We start from the raw sequence: 13986 nt of genomic DNA, 5'->3' as shown, positions 1-13986 counted from the left end.
CAGAAGCCAGAGAAGAACTCCTCTGGTGGCTCACTCACATAGAGTCCTGGAATGGAAAAGCAATTTTCCACCCGAATCCGGACATCATTATAGAATCCGATGCGAGTCTTTCCGGATGGGGAGCTCGCTGCGGTTCTCTCTCCACTGGAGGGAAATGGTCCCAGACAGAATCTCAACTACACATAAATTGCCTGGAACTTCTAGCAGGATTTTTTGCTTTGAAGAGTTTTGCAAAAAATTCCTCCCATTGCTGTATCCTCCTTCGTATGGACAACATTTCTGCTGTCCAATACATCAACCACCTGGGAGGTACGAATTCCAAAATTCTTGCAGACTTTGCCAAAGATTTTTGGCATTTCTGTTTGGACAAAAACATCATTCTGAAAGCAGAATACTTACCAGGGATTTCCAATGCAGTAGCAGTAGCGGATTGGTATTCACGCTATCTCACGGATCCAGCGATTCCAGCGATTGGAAACTTCTTATTCCGATCTTTCAATCAATCAATTCTTTATGGGGTCCTCTTCACATAGATCTCTTCCCGTTTGAACACCCAGTTACCTCTGTTTTTCAGTTGGCGTCCAGATCCAGAAGCTCTAGGGGTGGACGCCTTCCTGCAATCCTGGCCTCAGAAAACCCTGTATGCTTTTCCTCCATTCAATCTAATTCCACGAGTTCTCTTTCAAACCTCGATCCAGAAAGCCACGCTAGTTCTTGTAACGCCACTCTGGCCAACTCAATCGTGGTTTCCCCAAATCTTACACCTGCTCATAGACCTTCCCCGTCTCCTTCCTTTCTCTCACGATCTCCTCTTAGATCCTCAAGGGAACTACCACCCTCTGATTTTAGCGGGCCATCTACCTCTGGTGGCTTGGATGATTTCGGGTCGCCAAGATCTGACTTCCAGTTTTCAAAATCAACTCAAGACATCCTTTCAGATGCGTGGGCCCCGGGTACCAAGTCAGCTTACGGATCAGCCTGGAGACTTTGGTCTCATTGGTGCGATCAACGACACTTGGATCCCTTACGAACATCTATATCCCATATCTTAAATTTCTTATCAGAATCATTCGATGCTGGTAAAGCCTACAGAACAATTAATCTCTATCGCTCAGCAATCTCCTCTAAACACCTTCCTATAGATTCCATCCCTGTGGGTAGACACCCTTTAGTTTGCCAACTTCTAAAAGGTATACGTTTTCGTAGGCCTCCTCTTCCTAAATATAATTCTACTTGGAATGTAACAGTCGTGCTTGATATGTTTATTTCCTGGGATGATAATGATAATTTATCATTAAAATTCCTATCCTTTAAACTCACTACCCTTTTATGCCTCATCTCCGTCAAAAGGGTTTCTGATGTTAAATCATTAGATATATCTCGCAGACAGTTTACACCTCAAGGTGTTGTTTTCTCGGTATATCGGCGTACTAAAACAAATCTCCATTCTGTTTTTTACCCTTCGTTTCCAGATAACGAAAAACTTTGTGTTGTACGTTGTCTTCATTCTTATGAATCCCGAACTGAATCTCTTCGGAGTCCATCTTCCTCCCAACTATTAATCTCCTTTTGTAAACCTCACGCTCCAGTTTCCTCCCCCACTCTTGCTAGATGGGTTAAACAAACCATGCACCTTGCTGGTATTGACATTTCCAAATTTACAGCTCATTCTACCAGAAGTGCAGTCTCCACCAAACTTTTCCAATCCGGCGCTTCTCTTTCAGATCTATTGAAAGCGGCCAATTGGTCCTCTGATTCTACTTTCAAAACCTTCTACTTTAGACCTGAATCTCATGTTTCTATGTTATTATTGTGATAAGATTCATTGTTTATTACTTTTATGTTTATTTCGATTAAGCTTTGAACTAGCATAATACGAAGCGTCTTGTCTTGCCATAAAATTGAGAATTTTCCTATCTTAAGTGACGGAAAATTGGGATTTTATTAAAGACAAGACGCGAGTATTATCCCTCCCTAAACCCATCCCTATAACATGTCCTATATTTCTAATCTTCCAACAGCTCCACAATAGGATCCAATCACCGTTGGACACCAACTTTGACGTCACCTCATGGGACCTGCATTCATTTGACTTCCATTTCTCCCTGCATTATCTTCATGATCAACTTCCTGTACCTCCTATCACCTTGATGATTGCTGCAAAGAAGAAGGGAGATACCTGTGTGTTGGTCACCTTTATTATCTGTGATGCAGTATGATTGGCTGATGGCACGGGTCCTCATACTAGGTTGCACCCTAGGTTGCATGTTCACATACACTTTGTTGTATTTTAAAAAAGTCTTTTTTCTGTTAATACTTACAATACTTATTGGCTGCTGAGTTTCAGTAAAGAAGTTAAATAGCATAATACTCGCGTCTTGTCTTTAATAAAATCCCAATTTTCCGTCACTTAAGATAGGAAAATTCTCAATTTATGCAGCTACCTTATTGTCATTTTGATCCCTGGAAGAACCACAAGAGGGTGCCAGATCACCTGAAAGGAAAGAACAGCTAGAGTAAACAAAAAAAGGATCTAAAAGATTTCTGATGGTGACTTTCTGAGACAGACATCTAATTCAGCTACAAGTCCTCCACAACAATACTTCTCTACTTATCACCACTACAGAGCTCTTACAACATGTTATAATAATGTTTATTTGCTTAATAAAGGAGAAGTATCATTCAGCAAAACTTATCCTCTATTCAAAGGATAGGAAATACATTTTAGATCGCGTTTTTTTTTTTGGCCATCTCCAGCTTTCCCATAGAAATACATGGAGGGAATGTGTGGGCCGCCGCTTTGCTCTGTTCCTTGGGAGAGCAGGTGTCAAAGCAGTTGGACCCCCCCCACGATCTAAAACTTATCCGTTGTCCTTTGGATAAGGGATAATTTTTGCTGCATACTTCTCCATTTATGACATCACACTATATGCAGTTTTCCTTCTTCTATAAAGTAGGTAGGGTACTTCCTACATACAGGATCTGCTGCACATATCAATTTAACTAAATGATTGAACACAGCATCAAATCTTACAACAACAGAACAAAACACGGCCGAGTTCTAAGCCATCACTGGGTCACATAGATATATAAACACCAAAAATAGAGCACCAGTCACTAATTCCAAAATTACAAAAAGCTTCATTGATCACGGTTATTTAAAAGTACACATTTACACTGCTCAAAAAAATTAAAGGGAACCGTAAGATAACACATCCTAGATCTGAATGAATGAACTAATCGTATGAAATACTTTTATCTTTACATAGTTGAATGCGCTGACAACAAAATCACACAAAAATTATCAATGGAAATCAAATCTATCAACCCATGGAGGTCTGGATATGGAGTCACACTCAAAATCTAAGTGGAAAACCACACTACAGGCTGATCCAACTTTGATGTAATGTCCTTAAAACAAGTCAAAATAAGGCTCAGTAGTGTGTGTGGCCTCCATGTGCCTGTATGACCTCCCTACAACGCCTGGGCATGATCCTGATGAGGTGGCGGATGGTCTCCTGAGGGATGTCCTCCCAGACCTGGACTAAAGCATCCGCCAACTCCTGGACAGTCTGTGGTGCAACGTGGCGTTGGTGGATGAAGTGAGACCATAGGCGTGCGCACAGGGTGTGCCGGGTGTGCCCAGGCACACCCTAATCACGGCGGCCGTGGAGCAAAAGGGGCAGCTGCCCCGGGCCCTGTAATTCCTGGGGGCCCAAAAGCAGCTCGCCCCTTTTGCCCCATGGGCCCTGATAAAGCTGATAAAGGCTGGCGGGCCAGGCGTCAGGGGCCCGGCCAAAATGTTAGTGGGAGGGGGCCCAGGGGGAAGGAGAGGGCCCGAGGGGGGCGGTTTTGCGCCGCACGCTACCTTTTTATGTTCGCCGCCGCCGTCACTCATCTCCAGGCAGCCAGTACCGCAATGGCTGTCTGGGAGATGGTCACGTGACGTGACGTGCGACATCACGGGCGGCATCATAGAGAGGAGCGGAGCAGAGAGAGTCTCCCGCTCCTCTCAGTCCCCACACGGCCGCTTCCAGGATCCAGGCCGCAGCAGGGGACCCACCGCCGGATATGTGAGTATGTATAATGTGTGTGTGTGTGGGGGGGTATTTATTGTATAGTGTGTGTGTGTGTGTGTGTGGGGGGGGTGGGGGGAATTTATTATGTAATGTGAGGGGGGATTTATTATATAATGTGAGGGGGGATTTATTATATAGTGTGGGGGGGGATTTATTATATAGTGTGGGGGGGGATTTATTATATAGTGTGGGGGGGATTTATTATATAATGTGAGGGGGGATTTATTATATAGTGTGGGGGGATTTATTATATAGTGTGGGGGGGATTTATTATATAGTGTGGGGGGGGGATTTATTATATAATGTGAGGGGGGATTTATTATATAGTGTGGGGGGGGGATTTATTATATAATGTGAGGGGGGATTTATTATATAGTGTGGGGGGGGATTTATTACATAGTGTGGGGGGGGGATTTATTATATAATGTGGGGGGGGATTTATTATATAGTGTGGGGGGGATTTATTATATAATGTGAGGGGGGATTTATTATATAGTGTGGGGGGGATTTATTATATAGTGTGGGGGGGGGATTTATTATATAGTGTGGGGGGGATTTATTATATAGTGTGGGGGGGGATTTATTATATAGTATGGGGGGGGGGATTTATTATATAGTGTGGGGGGGGATTTATTATATAGTGTGGGGGGGATTTATTATATAGTGTGAGGGGGGGATTTATTATATAGTGTGGGGGGGGATTTATTATATAATGTGAGGGGGGCGCTGATGAGTGACGTCATCGGCGCTTGCGTCGGGGCAGAGGTCACGGCCGTCTTTGAACTGTGTGTGCACGCAGTTCAAAGAGGCTCCGGTGGGGAGTGGACGACTACGGATGCCTCCCTGGGTGAAATTAACCCAGGGATTATATAATACAGCAAAGTCTGCGGGCAGAACTGGGGGGATTCCCCATGATCTGTCCCCCTGCATGATTTTCTGGGGGGATGTGTCCCCCCCTGGTTCCTACGCCCATGTATGAGGGCGCACCGGTCTCTACAGGATAATGTCATATAACAGCTCATGGGGGGGAATGAACATGAACATGTATATTTTGTTATTTACAGACTTACATACTGCTTCTGGCTCACCGGACTCTCACAGTACCATTACTAAATTATTAACTCCATGTACCTCACATAAAAAGCAACTTACCCCGTATACTGCATGTAGTGGGCACTTTAATGGCCTGGTATGAATCCTCACAAGCAGCACTTGACTAGCAGGCAGCAGCCAGTCATGTATATCTCACTAGAGGAAGGAACCCACCATTGTTGTAGGTGGTCCATACCATGGGCTGGTGCAAGGATCTTTACCACCCTAGGCAGATCCTCAATTTGCCGCCCCCTTGGCTAAACCCCTTTTTTTTGCACCTTAGACAATTTTAAAAGGGCTGTCAAAAATTCCCATTTACCCCCAAATAGTTCAAAGTAAATCTACAGGTTATGATGCAAAAAATGAGACGCCCACTGCCCTATAGAAAGAAAAATGGAAGTTTTAGAACAGAGTATTCCAAAACGTCTGTCACCACATGCTAGTGTGTGGGCTGCAGTGTGCAGGTGTGTCACCCAAATATTAGCAAAACCAACTTACATGTATTTTTATGACTTCCCCTTCTGTCCTATTCATGAATTCACGCCATGGTCAATGGATCATATGCAGTATGTGTATTTCGGGTCATACATTGAAAGTGTTTCAAGCACAGCAATAGTATGACCTCAGACGCATTTAGGCCAGGTTCCCACTGAGATCTTTTTTCAAAAACACCCCAAAAAAAAGTTTTTTTTTATTTTTTTTATGGAAAAACACTGTGTCCAGATGTTAGCTGCATATCAATAGGGAACTGCAGAATGCCATATCTACTTGGCATTTTTTTTTATTTATTTTTTTTACTTTGGCTGCTTATCTGCTTTTTTGGGCTCAGTGGCCTCATTTTTTCAAAAACAACCTCATGTTGAAACATGTTGGGAAAATTGTGGCGTTTCTCTGCCATAGAAGTCTACGGGAGAGAAAAAGTGCCATAAAAAAAAAAGCCTTGTGGATTTTAACATTGGTGTTTTTGCAGGCATTGTTAATTCTTTTTTTGGACTTTAGCGATCGGAAAAAAAGGGATGGACATAGCTTTTTTTTAAACTGAATTTAGTACGGAACCATTAAAATAAACAAAAAAACAAACAAACAAAGGGAATGATGCAGTAGGGATGACTGAATTTGTAGGGAACAATTTTTATCTGTTTTTAAACAATTTTTTTTTTTTTTTGAAAGCAGATGCAATTATTGGGAGCGGGGGAAGGGAATTGAGAGCCACAGACAATATTATGTATGAATTTATTAAGTATAATGTATTCATTTATTATGTGTAATGTATGTTTTTTTATTTCCTTTTTTTAGGTGGTGTATATTTCCCTCAGCGCTGCACTCTCCCATCATAGAAAAGACTCTGGTCCATGTTGGGAGTAGTAGTACAGGGGCGGAGGAACCAATGGCACTGGGTGTCACCCCTGAGACCTGCTGCCATCGTAACTTAGAAGCCAGGGAAGCGGGCGGCATGCCGCCCGCTTCCCTGGCTTCTAAGTTAGGATGGCAGCGGTCTCAGGCATGAGACACAGTGCCATCAGTTCCTCAGCCCCTGTACTACTACTCCCATCAGGGAAATGAGTCTGTTCTGTGAAGGTAGTAGTGCAGCGCTGAGGTAAACATACACCACCTAAAAAAAAAAAAAAAAAGGTTAGTGACATTGATAAGGATGGCCCTTATGATATTGATTACTGATCAATATATATATATATATATATATATATATATATATATATATATATATATATATACCGTATATACTCGAGTATAAGCCGACCCGAGTATAAGCCGAGACCCCTAATTTCAACCCAAAATCCCAGGAAAAGTTATTGACTCGAGTATAAGCCTAGGGTGGGAAATACCTCATCCCCCCCTGTCATCATCCAGACCCGTCATTAACATCCTCATCATCCCCTTGTCATCATCCCACACATCCCCCCTTCATCATCCCCTTGTCATCATCCCACACATCCCCTTATCATCCCACACATCCCCCCTTCATCATCCCCTTGTCATCATCCCACACATCCCCTTATCCCACACATCCCCCCTTCATCATCCCCTTGTCATCATCCCACACATCCCCTTATCCCACACATCCCCCCTTCATCATCCCCTTGTCATCATCCCACACATCCCCCCTTCATCATCCCCTTGTCATCATCCCACACATCCCCTTATCATCCCACACATCCCCCCTTCATCATCCCCTTGTAATCATCCCACACCCCCCCCCCTTCATCATCCCCCCCCCTTCATCATCCCCACACCCCCCCCCCCCCTTCATCATCCTCTTCTCATCATTCGCCCTCAGTGGTCTTCAACCTGCGGACCTCCAGAGGTTTCAAAACTACAACTCCCAGCAAGCCCGGGCAGCCATCGGCTGTCCGGGCTTGCTGGGAGTTGTAGTTTTGAAACCTCCGGAGGTCCGCAGGTTGAAGACCACTGCGGCCTTCAACCTGCGGACCTCCAGAGGTTTCAAAACTACAACTCCCAGCAAGCCCGGGCAGCCATCGGCTGTCCGGGCTTGCTGGGAGTTGTAGTTTTGAAACCTCCGGAGGTCCGCAGGTTGAAGACCACTGCGGCCTTCAACATGCGGACCTCCAGAGGTTTCAAAACTACAACTCCCAGCAAGCCCGGGCAGCCATCGGCTGTCCGGGCTTGCTGGGAGTTGTAGTTTTGAAACCTCCGGAGGTCCGCAGGTTGAAGACCACTGCGGCCTTCAACATCATCCAGCCCCCTCTCACCCCCTTTAGTTCTGAGTACTCACCTCCGCTCGGCGCTGGTCCGGTCCTGCAGGGCTGTCCGGTAAGGAGGTGGTCCGGTGAGGAGGTGGTCCGGGCTGCTATCTTCACCGGGGGCGCCTCTTCTCCGCGCTTCCGGCCCGGAATAGAGCCGTTGCCTTGACAACGACGTATCTGCGTCGTTGTCAAGGCAACGTGACTATTCTGAGGCCGGGCCCGAAGCGCTTAGAAGAGGCCTCCCCGGTGAAGATAGCAGCCCGGACCACCTCCTCACCGGACCACCTCCTCACCGGACAGTCCTGCAGCACCGGACCAGCGCCGAGCGGAGGTGAGTACTCAGAACTAAAGGGGGTGAGAGGGGGCTGGATGATGTTGAAGGCCGCAGTGGTCTTCAACCTGCGGACCTCCGGAGGTTTCAAAACTACAACTGCCCGGGCTTGCTGGGAGTTGTAGTTTTGAAACCTCTGGAGGTCCGCAGGTTGAAGACCACTGCGGGTGGGGGAGTTCACTCGAGTATAAGCCGAGGGGGGTGTTTTCAGCACGAAAAATCGTGCTGAAAAACTCGGCCTATACTCGAGTATATACGGTACACATATATATATATATATATATATATATATATATATATATATATATTTATATATTAAAAATAGATATATATGCTAATATGCTGCAGAAAAACCATTATCAGCTTGCTATTTGCATGCAACTAAAATGAAGACCTTGGAACGAGGCCAAAAGATGCAAGATAAAGAAGTTTGAAGTTAGAGACAAAACATTTGAAGAAATATAGACTGTGCAGAAGGACAGATACATCCGGAATTTTCTGGTAAAATAGGGAGATGGCAACATAAGTGACCTATGGCTAAGAAAGAAATGAATGCTTAATATGCTAATATATACAGACGCAATACTCAAAAAACCAATCAAAATATAACATGATGATTTTGACGTGATAACTAACCTCCCCTTTTAGTCAAATGTAAAAACCAATGTACTTCCGTATAATAAACAGAATTCCTTGGGACAGCTCCTTAACCAGTATGCTGAGAAGGAGATATATACCAACATTTTGTCTGGCATTTATTTCTTGTGTCGATACTCAGCAGTATACAGCAGCAGTCACTCACATTTTAAGGCCTAACCAGCAGCCAACCTTGACAACCTCAATATTACACATAATAAAAACATACATGTTCGTAATTTTAACCCCTAAAGAACCAAACCCATTTTAGTTTTTGCACTTTTGTTTTTTCCTCCTCCCCTTCTAAAATTCATAACCTTTAAATTTTCCACCTACAGACCCATATAACGGCTTTGTGTTTTTTTGCGTGAACAATTGTATTTTATAATGACATCAATAATTTTACCACAAAATCTATGGCGAGACAAAAAAAGAAAACATTTTTGGGGTGAAATCGAAAAAACAAACACCATTTTGTAAATTTTTAGGGCTTAAGTTTCTACGCAGTGCACTTTTTGGTAAAAATTACACCATATCTTTATTCTGTAGGTCCATATGGTTACAGGGATACCCAATGTATGTAAGTTTTATTATATTTTACTACTTAAAAAAAAAAAAAATCCTAACTACATGCACCAAAATTAGTATGTTTAAAATTGTCATCTGCTGACCCCTATAACTTTTTTATTTTGCCACAGACATGGCTATGTAAGGGCTCATTTTTTGCACCGTGATCTGTAGTTCTTATCGATACCATTTTTGTTTCGATAGGACTTTTTGATCAATTTTTGAATACATTTTTTATGATTTACAAAGTGACCAAAAATAAGCAATTTTGGACTTTGGTATGTTTTTTTCATTTACACCATTGACCATGCAGTTTAAGTAACCTGATATTTTAATAGTTAGGACATTTACGCACGCGGCGATACCACATGTTTATTTTTTATGAAATGTACTTTATTTTTAATTTTTTTTAAAGGGAAATAGGTGGTGATTCAAACTTTTATTGGAAGAGGCGCTTATTCACAATTATTAACAGTTTTAAAAAAAAATGATTTAAGTTTTTTACACTTTTTACTTTTTTTAGTCCCCATAGGGGGCTATACCATGCAATCTTACACTTGCATACACTGCTCAATGTTAGGCTTTGGCTTAGCATTGATCAGTGTTATTGGTGCTCTGCTGCTCTATGATGGTATAAATGCTATGATTGTCTTATTAATTGTCAATTTTTGTAATTGTGTTACTCATAAATGTACACTCTTTCTTTGTTATTGTATAGAAAACCAAAAAAAATTAACAAAAAAAGTTTTTATTTTTTATTTTTCAACTAGTATCCCTATAAATTTGGTTAGCTGTAATCATGTTATTTTTATGGTGAACTCTGTGCACGCAATTGCTTTCTCTCCCCCCCATATATACATTTTTTTTTCTGGGTGCATGAACCATTTTATGTTAAAATGAAGGGCACCTATAAAAGTACAACAATACGTCCTTATACATCTCCATAGATGGAAAATAAAAATGTTATGGATCAGAGAAAGAGGAAGAAAAATGCACATTTCTACAGTAAGAAGGACATAATGCAGTGTTTCCCAACCAGGGCGCCTCCAGCTGTTGCAAAAAAAGAATGTAAACAAAAATAAACATAAACATATGTGGTGTCGCCGCGTGCGTAAATGTCTGAAAATTAAAAATATAATGTTAATTAAACTGCATGGTCACTGGTGTATACGTCACTTTGTATACCATAATTTTTTTTTTATAAAAAAGCAATCAAAAAGTCCCATCAAAACAAAAATGGTACCAATAAATACTACAGGTCACAGAGCCAAAAAAGACCCTCATACATCCCCGTATATGGAAAATTAAAAAAGTTATAGGGGTCAGAAGAGGACAATTTTAAACATACAAATTTTCGTACAAAATTATAATTATTAATTATATGATTATATATATATATATATTATACAATTATAAATGATAATTTTAAAATAAAACAAAACCTGTATAATTTGGTTTTAATCATATGGATCTACAGAATAAAAATAAAGTGTGATTTTTACTGAAATGTGCCCTACGTAGAAACAGAAGCACGCAAAAGTTACAAAATGGTGCTGTTTTTTTTTTCTCCGTTTTGCCCCACAAATAAAATACCTGCGTCCTTACGCGGTTAAAAAAAATAGAAAATAAAAACATCCCATAATGTCCAGATGTATAATCTAAGCCCAGAGCAGATACATGTTACTGATGATCTCCTTATCTGTGTGTGGTTTGGTCACTGCTCGTGACGTCACACATGTGATCTCATAGAACCTATTGGGGCCTATAGAAAGGGCTCAGGCCCTGTAGACTGTGTCAGTCTTTGCTGGCTTGGGCTTTGGAGGGCTTTGGGTTTGTTATCACTGCTGTGATGGCTATTGGGCGGAAAAGGCGATTTAGTCAGGTGACCCCTGACACCCGTGCAAAGGGAGCAGATACAGCGCCAGCTATTCCATCTAAGCGCGCTATGGCATCAACATCTTCCCCGGCTATTCCATCGAAGCGGGATGGGGCTCCATCATCATTCCCGGCTATACCATCAAAGCGGGCTGTGGCATCAACATCTGCCCCCGCCATAACATCAGCGCCGGAGGACATGGAGACCGAGGGGAGACAATTCCCTGATGACGTCTCCATGACTGATGTGGAGCAAAGGAAGAAATTCTCTTACGATCCAGACGGGGCCTGCATCATGGAAGACATCAATGCCCCGGACTGGATTTGGAAGAGAAGGAAGTAGGAGGAGAACATCAAGAACATCAACATCAAGAACATCAAGAACATCAACATCAATAACATCTTTACCATCAATAACATCTTTACCATCAATAACATCTTTACCATCAATAACATCTTTACCATCAATAACATCTTTACCATCAATAACATCTTTACCATCAATAACATCTTTACCATCAATAACATCAATACCATCTATTGGGGACTCACTAGAGGTAAGAACTTTACAGCAATCATCTCCTCTTCTCTTCTACAATTGCTCAAAGACTAAATATTTATTTCTTAATTCATTTCTCTGCAGTTCCCCAATAACATCTATAACATCTGAGACTCCTAAAGACTCATCCGATGAGGAGACCTCAGTCTAGAAGATCCGCAGCCGCCGCCACCTCTGATCCAGCCCCTTCCAGCCCCTCCGCTGTGCTCGGACATCATAACATTTAATATGCTGAGATATTTATAATAAACATATTTTTATATGTTTTTACCTCATGTTAATGTTTCATTTCATTAATACTCAGGGGACAATAGAATGGCATAGAAAAGTCACATCTATTTGCCCAAGGTTTGTCTTAAGTGAAAATTTACAACCTTACCAACCACTGAGGTCACAGTTTGAGAAGTGGGAGGGTCTAAGAGGAAAGGGGGCGTGGTTTCCCAAGGCTTAAAGGGGTACTCCACCCCTAGACATCTTATCCCCTATCCAAAGGGTAGGGGATAAGATGTCTGATCGCTGGGGTCCCCCGCAATATAGCCTGCAGCACGCACCTGTATCTGCTTCCGGCAGCGCTGGAGGTTCTGGCTCCCGACCACGGATACGGAAGATCGTGACGTCATGACTCTGCCCCCGTGTGACGTCACGCCCCGCCCCCTCAATGCAAGTCTATGGGAGGGGGCGTGATGACTGTGTATAGCAGTACCTATTCGGTATCAGTATGGTAATATAATCTAGTCACTATGTAGGGGGAGATTTATCAAAACCTGTGCAAAGGAAAAGTTGCCTAGTTGCCCATAGCAACCAATCAGATCGCTACTTTCATTTTCCACAGGCCCTTTTGAAAATGAAAGAAGCCATCTGATTGGTTGCTATGGGCAACTGGGCAACTTCTACTCTGCACAGGTTTTGATAAATCTCCCCCTATGTGATGGTAATGTTTGTGGTCCCCTGAGGAAGTCATTGGAAAGGTGCGCTATGGGGATTTGCTCCTGCTCTGGACAGTTCCTGACACGGACAGAGGTGGCAGCAGAGAGCACTGTGTCAGACTGGAAAGAACAACACAACTTCCCGTGGAGCATACAGCAGCTGGAAGGGTAAGGATTTTTAAGTAAATTAGTTTCTGCCACCAGTTGATTTGAAATGTTTTTTTCCCTCCCCAAATTAAGAAAACAAATTCCCTGTCTCTGATTCAGTATCACAGGCCCTGACTGCAGCACGATGTCCGCCGACGCAGACACAGAGCAGCTACACCACAGACTCCACAGGATTCACATTTAAAGGGGTACTCCGGTGGAAAACTTTTTTTTTTTTTTTTTTAAATCAACTGGTGCCAGAAAGTTAAACAGGTTTGTAAATTGCTTCTATTAAAAAAAATCTTAATCCTTCCAGTACTTATTAGCTACAGAGGAAATTGTTTTCTTTTTGGAACACAGAGCTTTCTGCTGACATCATGACCACAGTGCTCTCTGCTGACATCTCTGTCCATTTTAAGAACTGTCAAGAGTAGGAGAAAATCCCCATAGAAAACATATGCTGCTCTGGACAGTTTCTAAAATGGACAGCAGAGGTCAGCAGAAATTGTGATAAAAAAAAAAATACAAGATCAATGGTTGATAGAGACATACAGAAAACTGCTGCAAAACAAAGACATATCAGGCAGACGCCATTGTATAAGTCAGTGTTTCCCAACCAGGGTGCCTCCAGTTGTTGCAAAACTACAACTCCCAGCATGCCCCGACAGCCAACGGCTGTAGTTTTGCAACAGCTGGAGACACCCTGGCTGGGAAACACTGTCCTGCCTGCTGTGAAAAGGATCATGCCTGTAGAGGCCGATAGATTCCGAAGATTATTAAGAAGGTTTCTATTCACTGTCTGCAAGAAGAGATATTGAACATGGAAAGAAATTGAATAAAAAAAAAAAAAGTGGCAGAGGCTTTTTATTCTACATTAATACAAGCAGTGTTATCCAAACAGTGTGCCTCCAGCTGTTGCAAAACTACAACTTCCAGCATGCCCGGACAGCCAACGGCTATAGTTTTGCAACAGCTGGAGACACCCTGGCTGGGAAAAACTGTCCTACCTGCTGTGAAAAGGATCACGCCTGTAGAGGCCGATAGCTTCCAA

General features: G+C 42.6%; 1 protein-coding gene across 2 annotated transcripts in view; it reads right to left on the bottom strand.

The window, feature by feature from the left end:
- PLA2G15 (phospholipase A2 group XV) overlaps positions 1 to 12640 on the bottom strand; it is a 118590-nt gene extending 105950 nt beyond the window's left edge. The window contains exons 1-2 of one of the 2 annotated variants that reach the window (XM_056526430.1): positions 12414 to 12640; positions 2445 to 2494 (exon numbers count right to left, since the gene is read on the bottom strand). The gene's annotated coding sequence lies outside the window, so the exon portion shown is untranslated. The remainder of the gene's footprint in view (positions 1 to 2444; positions 2495 to 12413) is intronic. The other variant, XM_056526429.1, reaches the window with a different exon arrangement.
- Between the last annotated feature and the right edge of the window lie 1346 nt (positions 12641 to 13986).

This window comes from Hyla sarda, chromosome 6 (genome assembly GCF_029499605.1).
Source record: "Hyla sarda isolate aHylSar1 chromosome 6, aHylSar1.hap1, whole genome shotgun sequence".
Lineage (NCBI taxonomy): Eukaryota > Metazoa > Chordata > Amphibia > Anura > Hylidae > Hyla > Hyla sarda.
The sequence above is the reverse complement of the archived record's forward strand: the minus strand, read 5'-3'. Positions and strand labels throughout refer to the sequence as shown.